The sequence below is a fragment of the Apium graveolens genome, chromosome 5 (genome assembly GCF_009905375.1).
Source record: "Apium graveolens cultivar Ventura chromosome 5, ASM990537v1, whole genome shotgun sequence".
Taxonomy (NCBI): domain Eukaryota; kingdom Viridiplantae; phylum Streptophyta; class Magnoliopsida; order Apiales; family Apiaceae; genus Apium; species Apium graveolens.
In genome coordinates this window covers 257,422,674-257,435,901 of record NC_133651.1, presented here as the reverse complement: position 1 = coordinate 257,435,901, position 13,228 = coordinate 257,422,674, and the positions used below count along the sequence as shown (strand labels likewise).

The window sequence follows — 13,228 nt, the reverse complement described above, 5'->3', positions numbered from 1 at the left end:
ATTATTCTGAGAAACGATTTCTCATCAGACAAAATTAATCCATGATATAACTTGTAAAAATCATAATTAATTCATACAAGCACATAAAATTCTGAAATTTTTGTCACAGATCTATATGCATACAACCTATGCTCTGATACCATTGTTGGATTTTTAAACGCAGCGGGGCATGGCAAAACACTTTTACACATAGAAAATCCAAATAAAAGCATATAAATCGTGAATAAAAATTCGAGGGATCGAATCTAACCTTTTAAAATAATCCGGAGACAACGATCAGAGATCCTTAGCAGTTGCTCCTCAAGTGTGAAGCACTCCACCGGTATCCACCAAGAAAATGATGTTAAGGAGGAGGAAGGAGGTGGAGAGAATTGGGTTTTCCAAACTTTTTGGGTTTTCGGGTTCGATGTGGGTTAGAATAAAATAGGGTCTATAATAGTGTATTTATAGGCAAAATTTTCAGCTGAAATTTTCCCATAAATATTATTATTATTATCCCATTTATTATTCTCATTAATAATTAAAACACCTTTTAATCATTAATCCTTTTTCTAAACACTTTAGAAATAATTCTCTCTCTTGATTTAATTTCCAAAAATTAAATCCTTTAATTAATAATATTAAGAACTTTTCTTAATTAATTTATAATCAATTAAATCTCATTTAATCAATTATTAAATTTGCCAATTAATTATTTATTTCATAAATAAATAATTATTAGCCATTATTAATTAATTCCTCCACCATTAAATCATTCTCTTTTTATGGTGTGACCCTGTAGGTTCAATATTAAGCCGGTAGTAGAAATAAATAATAATAAAACTATTTTATCATTATTTATATAAATTCTCTAATTTATTAAATATGATTAATTAATTAATCACATTTATTCTACATCGTGAGTGATGCTTCTCAACATATCGCGACTATCCGGATAATATAAATTCACTGCTTAGAATACCAAGAACCTGTCAGTGAATAGTTACCGTACAATAAACTCCTTCTACCCTACAATGTTCTGATTAAATACAAGGCATGGATCTCGTGTCAAGCCTATCTAATTCAATCACTTGCTTACCATTTACTATGCGTAGTTCTATGCAAATTAGAAACTCCTTTCTAATTTCATTCACTCTGGCCAGAGATTCCTGAACTAGCATAAGTGGATCAACCTTGAACATTCGCTTCCTTCACTGGAAGGGGTAGATCCTTTATTGATCATACACTATCTTCGTTTACAAATTCCTATACCCAGAAGAGCCCTAATAATTGTCCCTGGAGACTAAGAACTAAACCAAAGCATAGTTCAGTGTACACAAGATGACTATGATGACCTCAAGTCTAAGGATACTTGTTCAACTATCACTAAGCGAACAACTGCTGACACGTGAGTGAACTCCATCAGTTGTTCAGCTGGGCGAGTCATGTTCAGTGAACTTATTCTATAATAAGCACCTACATACTAGCTATAGTGTCACCACACAAATGTCTATGAGAACAGACATCCTTCATAATGAAGCAAGCATAGTATGTACCAATCTTTGCGGATTATTAATTACCAGTTAGTAATCCTACGACCAGGAACTATTTAAGTTTAGAGTTATCATCTTTTTAGGTCTCACTATTATGATCTAATCATAATCCATAAAAAGCTTTACTCTAAACTATGGTATATCTTATTTAAACACTTAAATAGGTAAAGCCCGTAATAAAAACAAAACAAGTCTTTATTAATATCAATGAAATCAAAACAGATTACATAAAAGTTATTCCTAAATCCTAATACATGATTGGACTTAGGACATATTCCTTTCAATGTCGAATTATCTTGGTTGATGGTAAATATGGCATCAAGGATGACGAAGAGAATATCAAAGATAGTACCAGATGTTAGCATTGGAATTAGAGTTACGAACAAGATAGTATGCAACGGTAAATGAAGTTTTCATCGACTAATAAATGCGAAATGAAGGTGGACCCTTATGTGGTCATTTTTTTAATTAGGTACCTTATTATTGAATTATGAGAACAACAACCAACTCATATAGTAATGACGACCATGTGTGCAATTTTCAAAAATTTAAAATAAGTTTTCGAAAAAGATATTTTCTTAATAAATTTCTAAAAGATTTTTTCACAAAATGAGTTTTAAAATTTGGTTGTTGAATTACTACTTGAGTTTCTTGTTTGTTATAAGCAGTATATTACCTGAAAGAATAATTGATCTAGACTCAATATTATTAGTTCAGAGGGCCAAATAGACCCGCTAATACGGAGAAGTTAAATATTTTTTCGGAAGAAGAGTGCAAATCTTGTTTAATAGTATCAACAATAAAATCGACGTGCGGAAACATTGTTTATCCAAGTTATGAAACTATTAAAGTTTAAAGGGTTCGTTGATTTAAAAGAATCCAGATGATGATTGAAGGTAATGAAGGAATCTTCCAGATGATTGAAGAAGAATATTAATATTATTAAAGGAACCGATATATTGCGTGTGTAATGATAGACTTACGCAGCATAGATGAAATTAGAAGTTATGATTATAAATCCCGTAAGAGCGTAATTATGGTCTAATCATTAAAGTATTAAATATGGAGGCCCGACGCTAAAAGTACAAGATTTAATAAGTAATTTTTTATTATAGTTGATTAAATTATGAAGGCATTTTCAAAGGACTTTCTGAAGTTATTATCTGACTTGGATTTGGAATCTGTTACTTGAATGAGCCCTGAAGTTATACATAAGTGAAACGTGGATGAAGACGAACGGTGTTATTCTTTTCTATAATACGATAGTGTATACTCTTCTTGATTCTTGAATATGCATGAGCTTCTTTCAGTAATAAGTTACATGAGGCAAGAAGGAAAGAAAGTTTATTGTTTCCCTTTCAAATCATTCTTCCTTCAAAAATTTTGCTTTCTGATTGAGATAAACAGTATTATGGCGTGACGCTTTATCGAAATGACGAAGAGTCGGGTGGGATGCCACCTAATCATGTGATGTATGCCATATAGTATGAAAGAATGGCCATCTTGAGTACACATATGATTGTCCCATTCATATCTAAATCATCACTCATTCTTTCTTCTTCAATTATGAATTATTGACTTATGGATCCTTCCAATTATTTTGCCGCACTATTGTTCTTTAAAAAGCTTTACAATCAGAATAATATACACAAATTCTTTTCTTGTGTAAGGTCTACTCTTTGAGCATTTTAAAAGAAGTGAAATAATCCCGTGTAGCATATGCAATTACATGTTGAGTATAGAGATTATTACAAGGCAATAAATGATGGACATTTACGTACAAATACGAATTATTATGCAGATAACATGGTTGTTACAAAGACATCAAGTCAAAAGCGAATATCTGTGATACATGATTATTTTATCGTGGTAATTTTAACACAACGCTAGATTGTGTTAACATGATATATTTCAATTCTAAAATTTTGGCGTGAAATGGATTAGTTAGAGAACCGCATTAGGTGAGTTAACCATAGGAATAAGAAACTAAAGTTGCATACACCAAACGAGGCAAACGAGTGACTAGACAACAAAAGCAGATAAAGGGATTCTTAATAATGACCCATACAAGAGATTAATATGTAAGAAGGTGAAGCATACCTCAATAATGTGAGAGATACTTGTCATAAAGTTTGAGAATCGAAGAAATTCCAATTAGAAATGAATTTTGAGTGTGTTCTTCGAGAAATTGTTAGGCTTCCCAGCTCCAGCCACTGAGTTATGGCGAATTTGACACTAGGAACTAAGCCGGCAACGAAGGTTCTATATTTAAAGACATAAGTAAAGATGAAGAAAATATCAATCCAACTGCGAAATCTTTTAAGAAGTAATGCTTTAAAACCAATTGAATTTTCGCAAGATTATGATAATGTTGGTTGAGACCATGTATTGGTTGTCAGAAGTTAAACAAGTTAACTAATGAGAGTAAGTGCATGTTGTCAAGAATAAATAATTTATATAATCAGTTGAAAGATGCAGTATAGTTTCTTAAAAATATCTTCTTACAAGTATTAACGGTGGGAAATAAGATTAAAAGTTATCCTTCAAATGGATTTATGAACAAGTATAAGTAATATGAATTGTTAATTAGAATGTTTGGATTGAAAAATGAACTAGAAGAATCCTGGAATAAATGAATAAAGTTTTTGAGAAATAGTAGAATAATTTTCTATTCGTTAGTGATATTCTGAAAGAATCGAGGAAATGTATGGTTATATTAATTAATGGTTTGTTTATGACCTTAGTTCGATTAAAACATGTATGCTATATCAGTTAGTAGTATAGGTGGTTATCAGCATGATATGTTTTGAAGTATGATGAAATAATGAGTGGTGGATTGATATGGTTGTTGGTTTTTTCGTTGATTGTTGATTTCGTCTTGAGTCCGACTGGTATTCAGTAATACAGAGGAGATGCTGCCCAAATTTTTGGAATATGTCCTTCTTTTAAAGGAAGAAAGTATACTTCGATGTGTTATTGATATTCATGTTGATACTCCAAATGTTTGTGATTTCGGTTTTTGGAAAAAGGTTCTACAACCTAACCGACTTTATATAATTGATTTTGATTTCATATAGCTAGTCATTACTTGGTTCAATTAATCAATTAAAGGAGTTAATTGATTTATTCTATCAACTGATGATCAGTTAGATGGAAACCACTTCCAATTAGATTAGGTCAAATTCTGATGTGATTTTCAAATCCAAATTCTAAGCAATTAGGAAACTGGAGGAAGTAAGGACACCAATAGAATTCAGAAGTTTAGTGGAATTAGCGCGATGTTACTACAAGTGTGTGAGGCTTTATTTAAATGAATATACCCGTTTGTAATAGACAAGAAAAATAAAAAGTTATTTGTACATGCAAGTGAGAAGAATGTTTTCAAGAACTAAAGGCTCGATATAGAGCGGAGAGAAGTAAAAAGGAGATACGGAGGGAGAAAGAAGAAAAACGAGACTCGTAATTCCACCAATATGAATATATTTAGACAATCAAAGGGATTTTATAATCTGCAGTAGTGTTTCATGAAGAACTTGAATGTATACCAATATAGAACAACAAAGTAATGGAAAATACTCTGAAATACTAAAAAACTCGTGAACATAAGTATCCGATGTATGGTAGAAGTTGGTGATGTTAACATGTGAACTAAAGATGAGGAAGTATTGTTTATTTAGAAAAAAGGTATATAACTTACACAAACCTCAATTATTTGAAACATATTTTTATTCTGAGGAAGTCAAATATGAAACAGAGGATAGTTGAAATTGATTATAAAGGATAGTTTCGCGAGCAACAGTTATTTTGAGAAAGGTTAATGAGATAGCTGATAGTTTTAGCGAAAAGAAATGTTGAACTTTGTTAATTTTCTTAGCAAGACTAGTAAAAGAGTTCAAATAGTTAGAAATTGAAAGATCTCATTTCAGAGCCAACCATAGAAATGATTTATTTAATGCTGAACCGACCAGTACTATTAGGAAGAAGGATTCACATATATAAAGAAGAAATAATGAGCTAAGGGAGTGAAGGATATAACTAAGGAAGGAAGTAGAATTAAAAGGATGATAAAGAGATACTATGAGTGACCAGGAAATAAATAAAATATGGACATCATGTGTGACATAACTAAAGTAAAGGATTTAATGAATCGTCTATAACTTGAAATAAGGATATCATTCTGAGAATATGATTAAATACTGAGAGTTAAAAGAAGGTATTGATTGACTTGGTATAAGAATGGAGATGGTAGAACAGGTAAGTAAATGTTATATCTACCGAAGAATCAAGGCCATCATCAAGGGCTGGATATATTATTGTAATCATCTCGAAAAAGAGTATATCTTGTCAAGAGACGCTATATTGAAAATTACTGGAGAACCACTACGCCATAGATGGTATATCACAATGGTCTGATAATACATGTTACAAAGTTATGTTACATTAGCTATGTTCATCTTACCCTACCAAAACGTAGTACTTTTGATGTTATCATAGCTTTGGCAACATGTTACTGTAGCTACAGAGTGTTATATACGGTAACACGTGAAAACTTATGTTACAATAGCGTATTAATGGATAAAATAGTAACATTTTACAATAAATAAATAAATAAATTTGACTTTAAAATTAAGTAATTTTGATTATATCATCAAATGGTTATTTAAAAATATAATTTCAATCAAATAATAGAATAATTATTTATTTTTAATACTAAATTAAACTAATTATAAGTTTTAAACATATAAAGAAATTTATATTTTAAACCAAAAAAGTAAATTTTAATAACCTTATTATATGATGCTCAAATTAATTACTTTATAAAAATTAAAAAAAAAATAATTATTTGAAATTATAAATTGTACCAAGTACGTGATATTATTTTTAAGTAAATTTTTTAAAAAATTTGGATACAATTTTTTTGAACTAATTTATTAATAAATAGTTGAAAGACAAAGTAGAGCAAGGCTATAGTTTCTAAAATGTTTAAGCGGGCAGAAATTTTAGAGAAGCGGGCTTCTTTTTGCATTAACAGGTAATACAAATTTTTTAGAGCAAGTCGATTATTCTTTCACCCTGAACGTTTCTTATTTTTCTACCTACCCTCTCTCTGTCTCTAAATACTCATTCTCTCTCCCTCAATCCTCTCTCTCTCCATCCTACTTTACAAATAAATTAGAGTCGATTTCATTCAATTAAGAACTAAGTTTTCACGCATCGTTGGAAAGGGGATTGCTAAATTGATTCCTTGTTCGATCAAAACTTGGGATTTTATGTTTGAATTAGGGGTTTTTATTTTTTGGATTTTTATGTTATTTTTTAATTGGTTTATCTATTTTTAGGGCCAGTTTAGTTTGCTATGATATCTAATTGAATATCTCATATTTCGCTTTTGCGAAAAGGTACTCTCTTCGATTCTTGCATATGATTGGTTGGGAAACTCATACTATGATTCGTGTACCCCTTCTGTTTTAAGAGAGTGTCGCAGCATTATCTCTCAAAGCGAGGTACGTACCATTTATATGTGTGTTTATATGTTCATAATTTTTGTTTATTGGGTTTTAGGGTTTATTTTATGAAATTGGGATTTTATTTTTTGTTGATTTTTGACATGGGTTTTGGTGGGATTTAAGACCCATTGAAAATTTCGATGTACGGAAATTTTGTTAATTGTTTAGTAAATTTTTGATTAAAATAACATAAAATTGTAAACTGAAGGTTAAGAATGGTTAACATTTAGGGGTTTTCAAATTAAGTTTTAGCTTCTGGTTATTATGTTCAAAATGTTAGTCTTAGCTTTCCTTAAAGGTTGTTAAACTTATTTTCAAATAATATTGTTGTAGTTGCAAATGCTAGTTTTAAGGTGTATGAACTGGGAAATATATGTCAAAAAGGTTGTTAATGGGTTTGATATCTTACTTGTACTTTTGTTTTAGATTCTGATATCACTAGTGAACAGATTACAAAGAGCTTGTACTGCTCTTGGCGATTACGGAGAAGAAAGTGCGTTGCACTTCCCTAGTGAATGGGCTTTTTATATTTTAATTTTATACAAAAATGATAAGTTAAAGCATTGGCAGAAAAACATGGTAGCAGTTTAAAAAAACCCTTAGAGTTGTTTATTGTGTATAATTCCTGATTTTTAACTCTTGTCATCAGAGTAATATGAGACAATGTTCACTTAAACTAGCCTTGATGGAGTTGAAAAGGGCAGGTGAAAATGTCCTACGACTGTCAGCGAAGCACCAGGTGCATCCCACATCATATGATACATCATATACTTTATGTCTTTGATATTTCCTATCCTCTTTATTTAAATGATGATATAACATTACTTCTTGACTTGGTTTCTAAATTCACAGAGAGGTAAATTCACAGAATTATCTGATATTTAATATGATTGACTTGCCATAATGTACAACTTACTTTTTGAAATGTATATTAAAGATTCAATGGAGAAGCATAGATTGTTTAATGCAATTAAAAGTATTCCATGTGTTGCTCAGAAAGCTCAGTGGGTCTTGAACTGGATCAAAATGTATCAAGTATTAACATAATTTTCTGGTGGACTAGATTATGGTAGATGGTTATTTCAATTTTGGAAACTCATGCTGCATCTTAATTATATTTTGGTCAGTCCCACCCACTAGAAGTAACTGCAAAATATAATTTTCAATTTGATATCCTTGCTGACCTGTATCTCACGTTTTACGAAGGAATGAGGATTTTTTCACTTCATGCTATATCTTCTTGCCTATTGCCTATGTAAAGCTTGTCATTGTCTTATATTAGTCATGACTTGGTGAAAATTGGATGTTAACCTCTGCACAAATTCAGTAGGTTGTATCAGAAGTACGCAAGACAGTTTAATATTTAGGCTTCATCGAAGTTGAAACACCAGTTTTACAGGTTTGTTTCGCTTAGGCTTGCATTTTGTTGTGTTATAATTTCCTTAAACTTCCTGTTACGAACTCAAATATGAACTTATACTTTACGTATTTGGTACCCTGTGTATTACATTTTATAGCTCTGAGATATTTGATACTTTTTGTGTGCTTCCATTTAATCTCCTGTTATGCAAAAAAGGAACTGGTGACTTCAACTAATTAACAGATCAACCTTAATTTGATCATTCCTCTGTCAATAAATTTTGCATCTATATATTCTGTTTTGCATCTTATAGTTTATTCTCTACTTGACTTATTTAAACCATTAATGGGCCCTAGAATTTTGTTAAACTGGTTGATAGTTTGTTTTTTTTTCCAATTTTAGTTTGTTTCGCGTCTTCTTGATAGATTATATACCACAAATGGTCACTAGTTTTCTGAAGCAGTTTTATACTTCAAATTTTTTGTTTTCCAATAAAGGCTGCTAGTACTAAATTTTATGCTTCTTTAATATTGATATCACAGCCCTTATTTTAAGGCAGTTTGTTGATATTCCCCGTATTACAATTGAGGCGCTACTAGCAGCTTTTCCCAAGCTACTTGGAACTGAAAAGCAACATAATTACATTAAGACGGAAAATCTGTGTCATATTTACCGTCCAATAGAGGCTCTTTTTTTCCTGGTTATAACCAACAAACAGAGCAACAATCTTCAAGATAATGGTCAATATTGTTGAGTTTTCTGTTGAATTCCTTATTAAAGTACCTTGTTTGGGGGGTCGAGAGGGAGGGAGAGAAGTTGTTCAAATTTTAATTTAAAAGATTATGTTACATATGCCTACAAAAGTATTCACACATGTTGGATTAATGCCTAAGATGCAAGTACTTTGCCTCTTTGTGTATCTTCCAATTGGAGTTAACTTATGATCAGAAGATTATAACATTCATTAATTAAACATGCTTTTCAGTACTTAATAATTAATGTTTAGTGTATGACTCTTAGTTATTGAATTTTTTTCTCAGTAGATTGCTTCTACTAATTACTTGTTTAATTTTGAATCAGTGTCTTGGTGAGATGTAGAAGAGGAAGATGAGCAAAGATCTTGAGGTGGCTAAGCTCAAGAAACTAGCTAAAGAAAAACTCTTTCAAGACCAAGACAAGCTGGAGATGACACCCAAGAGCGCACACAAAATTTTTGCTTAAGCTCTGTCAATTTAACCATGTAGTTTTTGAATTAATACCAAAACCGGGTTCTCATTTTTGTTCATTTTTATTCTCATTTTTGTTTATTTTGTTGACTTGTATGAAAAACAGGTTTCTGGTATGTTCAATTTACAAACAAATCCTGTCAATTTTTTTTGGGAAATATGTTTCATTAGGTACTTCAATATTACAAACAAATTGGTATAATATAATACAAATCATTATAGAACTGTTACGGTAGGGAAAAAAATGTTACAATAATTTTGTGGCCCACAGGTGGGCCCACATGTGGGGCCCATTTTTTTTTGCAAATTCTAAGTACAAAAGTAACATACATAGTGTGATACTATAGACATAGTTTGATGTTACCTTTGACTGTTATTGTAACACAAATGTCAATGTTACACCAGGGCAATAGGGATGTAACCTTAGGGGCCAAAGGTAACTCGAAAAAAAGCAACTTAATTTTTATGTTACCTTTGGTCTTTTGGATGGCTATGATAACATTTTTTTGGACTGTTGTAACATTTTTTTGCTGTTGCTATAGGCCATCTATGGCGTAGTGAACCAAAGCTAGAAGAAATGTTATTTGACTTATTATTGATAGGTTTACCAAACCTAATCATTCTCTTAGTAATGAATCGTTACTCTATAAGTGAGTTTGTTGCTGCTTAAAGAGATTGTGGTACGTCATCAGATTCAGAAATTGATTGTAATTGATCAATATTATTACCTGATTTAAGACGTTAGCAGAGGTATTGAGAATGTTATAAATCACATTGAACCGGAACGTTATGTTAGGAATATGTTGTGTACTTGATGATAAGCTAAACAAAACACCTTAGTAGATTTAACTTAGTGAATTTTATAGCACCCGATGGATGATCAATTATAGTCCCGACGGATGATTCAATATAGTCCCGACAGATGACTAATTGATATCCACTGGGTGAGTAGCTTATGTAGCACATTTCTGCAAACAACTTTATATAAGATTCTATAGTAGCTTATGAATCATGTAGACTGCTAGTAGATGTGTAGAATAGGGTGATTAAATGTAAATATAAGATGTCTTGTAATTCTGCAGAAATGAAATGGAGTCAAGTGATAAATGGCTACCCGACGGATGATCAACAAAGCTACCTGACGGATGATCAACAAGGCTACCCGACGGATAACAAGCATGTACCCGACGGATGAATAATTCAAATATCTGTTGACAGTGACAACACAGTCATATGTGTCGAGTGTTTGCAAAAGGAATGTGGCAGCCTATTTAGCAGGGTTTTGAGAACAAAGAAGCATTACCATTTTCATGCAAGTTATGAAGATTTTCAAAGATGCTGGAATAGAGTAGTGAAGAAGCATGGAATTAGACTTGATAGGTTTTGTTTTATTATCCTGTCTTATTATCATGTAAACTTGGTAATATATAAACCAAGTGTAGCTAGTAGAAAAAAAACTAACAAACTAAGCAAACACATTTTTAGCAGAGAAACATTTGTAAGCTGTATTTCATAGAATTTCTCTGTAGTTTGTTTGTTCACTTGTAAAGCAGCTATGAGCTATTCAAGCTTCACAGGGTTCTCTTGATATATATATATATATATACATATATATATATATATCTTCTGGATACATTTAAATCCATCAAAAAGTTTTAAAGACTTGAGTTTTTATTACTTTATGATTAATTAACTTAACTCTGTATTTCCGCACTTTACAAATCAAACAATTAGATATAAATTGAGTTAGAACCATTTTTCATAAATCTCAAAAACAAGCCAGAATTACATTCAACCCCCCCTTCTGTAATTCTTGTTGTATTGTTAGGGAATAACAATTGGTATCAGAGTAAGCTCTTGAAGTACAAAGAGTTTAAAGATCACAACAAAATAACAAGATGAACAAGAAGGATGTTGGAGTCAAAATTCCATTTCTGGATAAAGACAATTATCATCACTGGAAGGTGAAGATGCACCTACATCTTCTTTCTCAAGATGAGGCCTATGTTGATTGCATATAGAGAGGTCCCCATGTTCCAATGAGAGCTGCTACTGGCAATGAGCCTTCAGTCCCAAAGCCTAGGCATGAATGGTTAGATACTGATATTGAGCAAGTCAGGAAGGACAAAAAGACCATGAATATTTTATTCAATGGAGTTGATGGTGACATGTTTGACAACATCATCAATTGCAAGACAGCCCAGGAGGTTTGGGACACCATCCAAATTATCTGTGATGGTATTGAGCAAGTTAGAGAAAATAAGATGCAGCTGCTAATTCAGCAATATGAGCACTTTCATTGTGAAGACAGTGAAACTCTCACTGACATATTTAGTAGGTTTCAAAAGCTACTAAATGCTCTGAAGTTGCATGGAAGAGTCTATCAGACAAAAGACTCCAACCTCAAGTTTCTTAGATCTCTTCCAAAGGAATGGAAACCAATAACAGTCTCACTGAGAAATTCTTAGGTTTACAAGGAGTTTACCTTGGAGAGACTGTATGACATCCTGAAAACTTATGAGCTTGAAATAGAGCAAGATGAGAGGATGGAGTTGGATATATTTGAGATGTCATGTCTAATATGTTTCATGTTTAGTTTTCAGATCTTAACTAACAGGAAATATCATTTCTTACTAGAATCAGGACTTACTGGAAGTCAGGACTTAAGGATATCATGACTTAGATTATCAGAAGATAATATCAGAAGATGGATATCAGAACTTAAGTACTGAAGGACTAACAGTTAAGGAATGAAGCTGATTTACAGGAAAGAAGATCGAGACTAATACAAGAAGAAGATATGCATGGAAAGAGTTAGAGGACTAGAAGAATTATATAAGATATCTGATTGATATATTTTAGGAGACATAATTATATTCCATATCAACTAGAAGTTATCTTGTAACTGTGTGTCTATATAAACACAGACACAGGTTTACTCTATAAGAGTTATGATTATCGAGAAGATCATACATTGTAACCTAGCAGCTCTCGTGATATTTGTTCATCACTGAGAGAGAACAGTTCCATTGTAATAGAGTTTATTATATCGAATACATCTGTTTTCTGTTACTTGTGCTTTAAATTGATTTAATTATATTCTACACTATATTCAACCCCCTTCTACAGTGTTGTGTGACCTAACAAGTGGTATCAGAGCTTATCTGTTAACATACATACAGTAAAGATCCAAAACAATCATGTCTGAAGAAGCAGAAAATCCAACCAAGCCCTCCAAAACTGAAGAAACTCCAAAGACTCAAACCCATAGTCGATATGAGACTATCAAGGTTCCCATGCTGAGACATTCTGAGTATCCCATATGGAAAGTAAAGATGGCTATATTTCTGGAAGCTACAGATCCATAATACCTTGACAGAATTTATGAAGGACCGCATAAGCCAACCAATCTCTCTGTTGTAGTTGCAGATCAGCCAGCAAAAACAATACCAAAGGAGAAAAGTGAATACACAGCTGAAGATATCTCATCTATTTCCAAGGATGCAAAGGTAAGGCATTTGCTGCATAGTGCCATTGAAAATGTCATATCAAATAGGGTAATTCAATGCAAGACTGCAAAGGAGATATGGGATGCTTTGGAGA

The 13,228-nt window shown here is 31.9% G+C and overlaps 1 long non-coding RNA gene across 2 annotated transcripts; it reads left to right on the top strand.

Moving 5' to 3' along the window:
* Positions 1–6,625: 6,625 nt before the first annotated feature.
* On the top strand, positions 6,626–9,649 carry LOC141723407 (uncharacterized). Of its 2 annotated transcripts, none has more exons than XR_012576272.1 (4): positions 6,626–7,036; positions 7,689–7,778; positions 8,370–8,438; positions 9,480–9,649. It is a non-coding gene; the product is annotated as an uncharacterized LOC141723407 (long non-coding RNA). The 2 variants fall into 2 exon arrangements; XR_012576271.1 differs by having other exon boundaries at positions 8,367–8,438.
* The last annotated feature ends 3,579 nt before the right edge of the window (positions 9,650–13,228 follow it).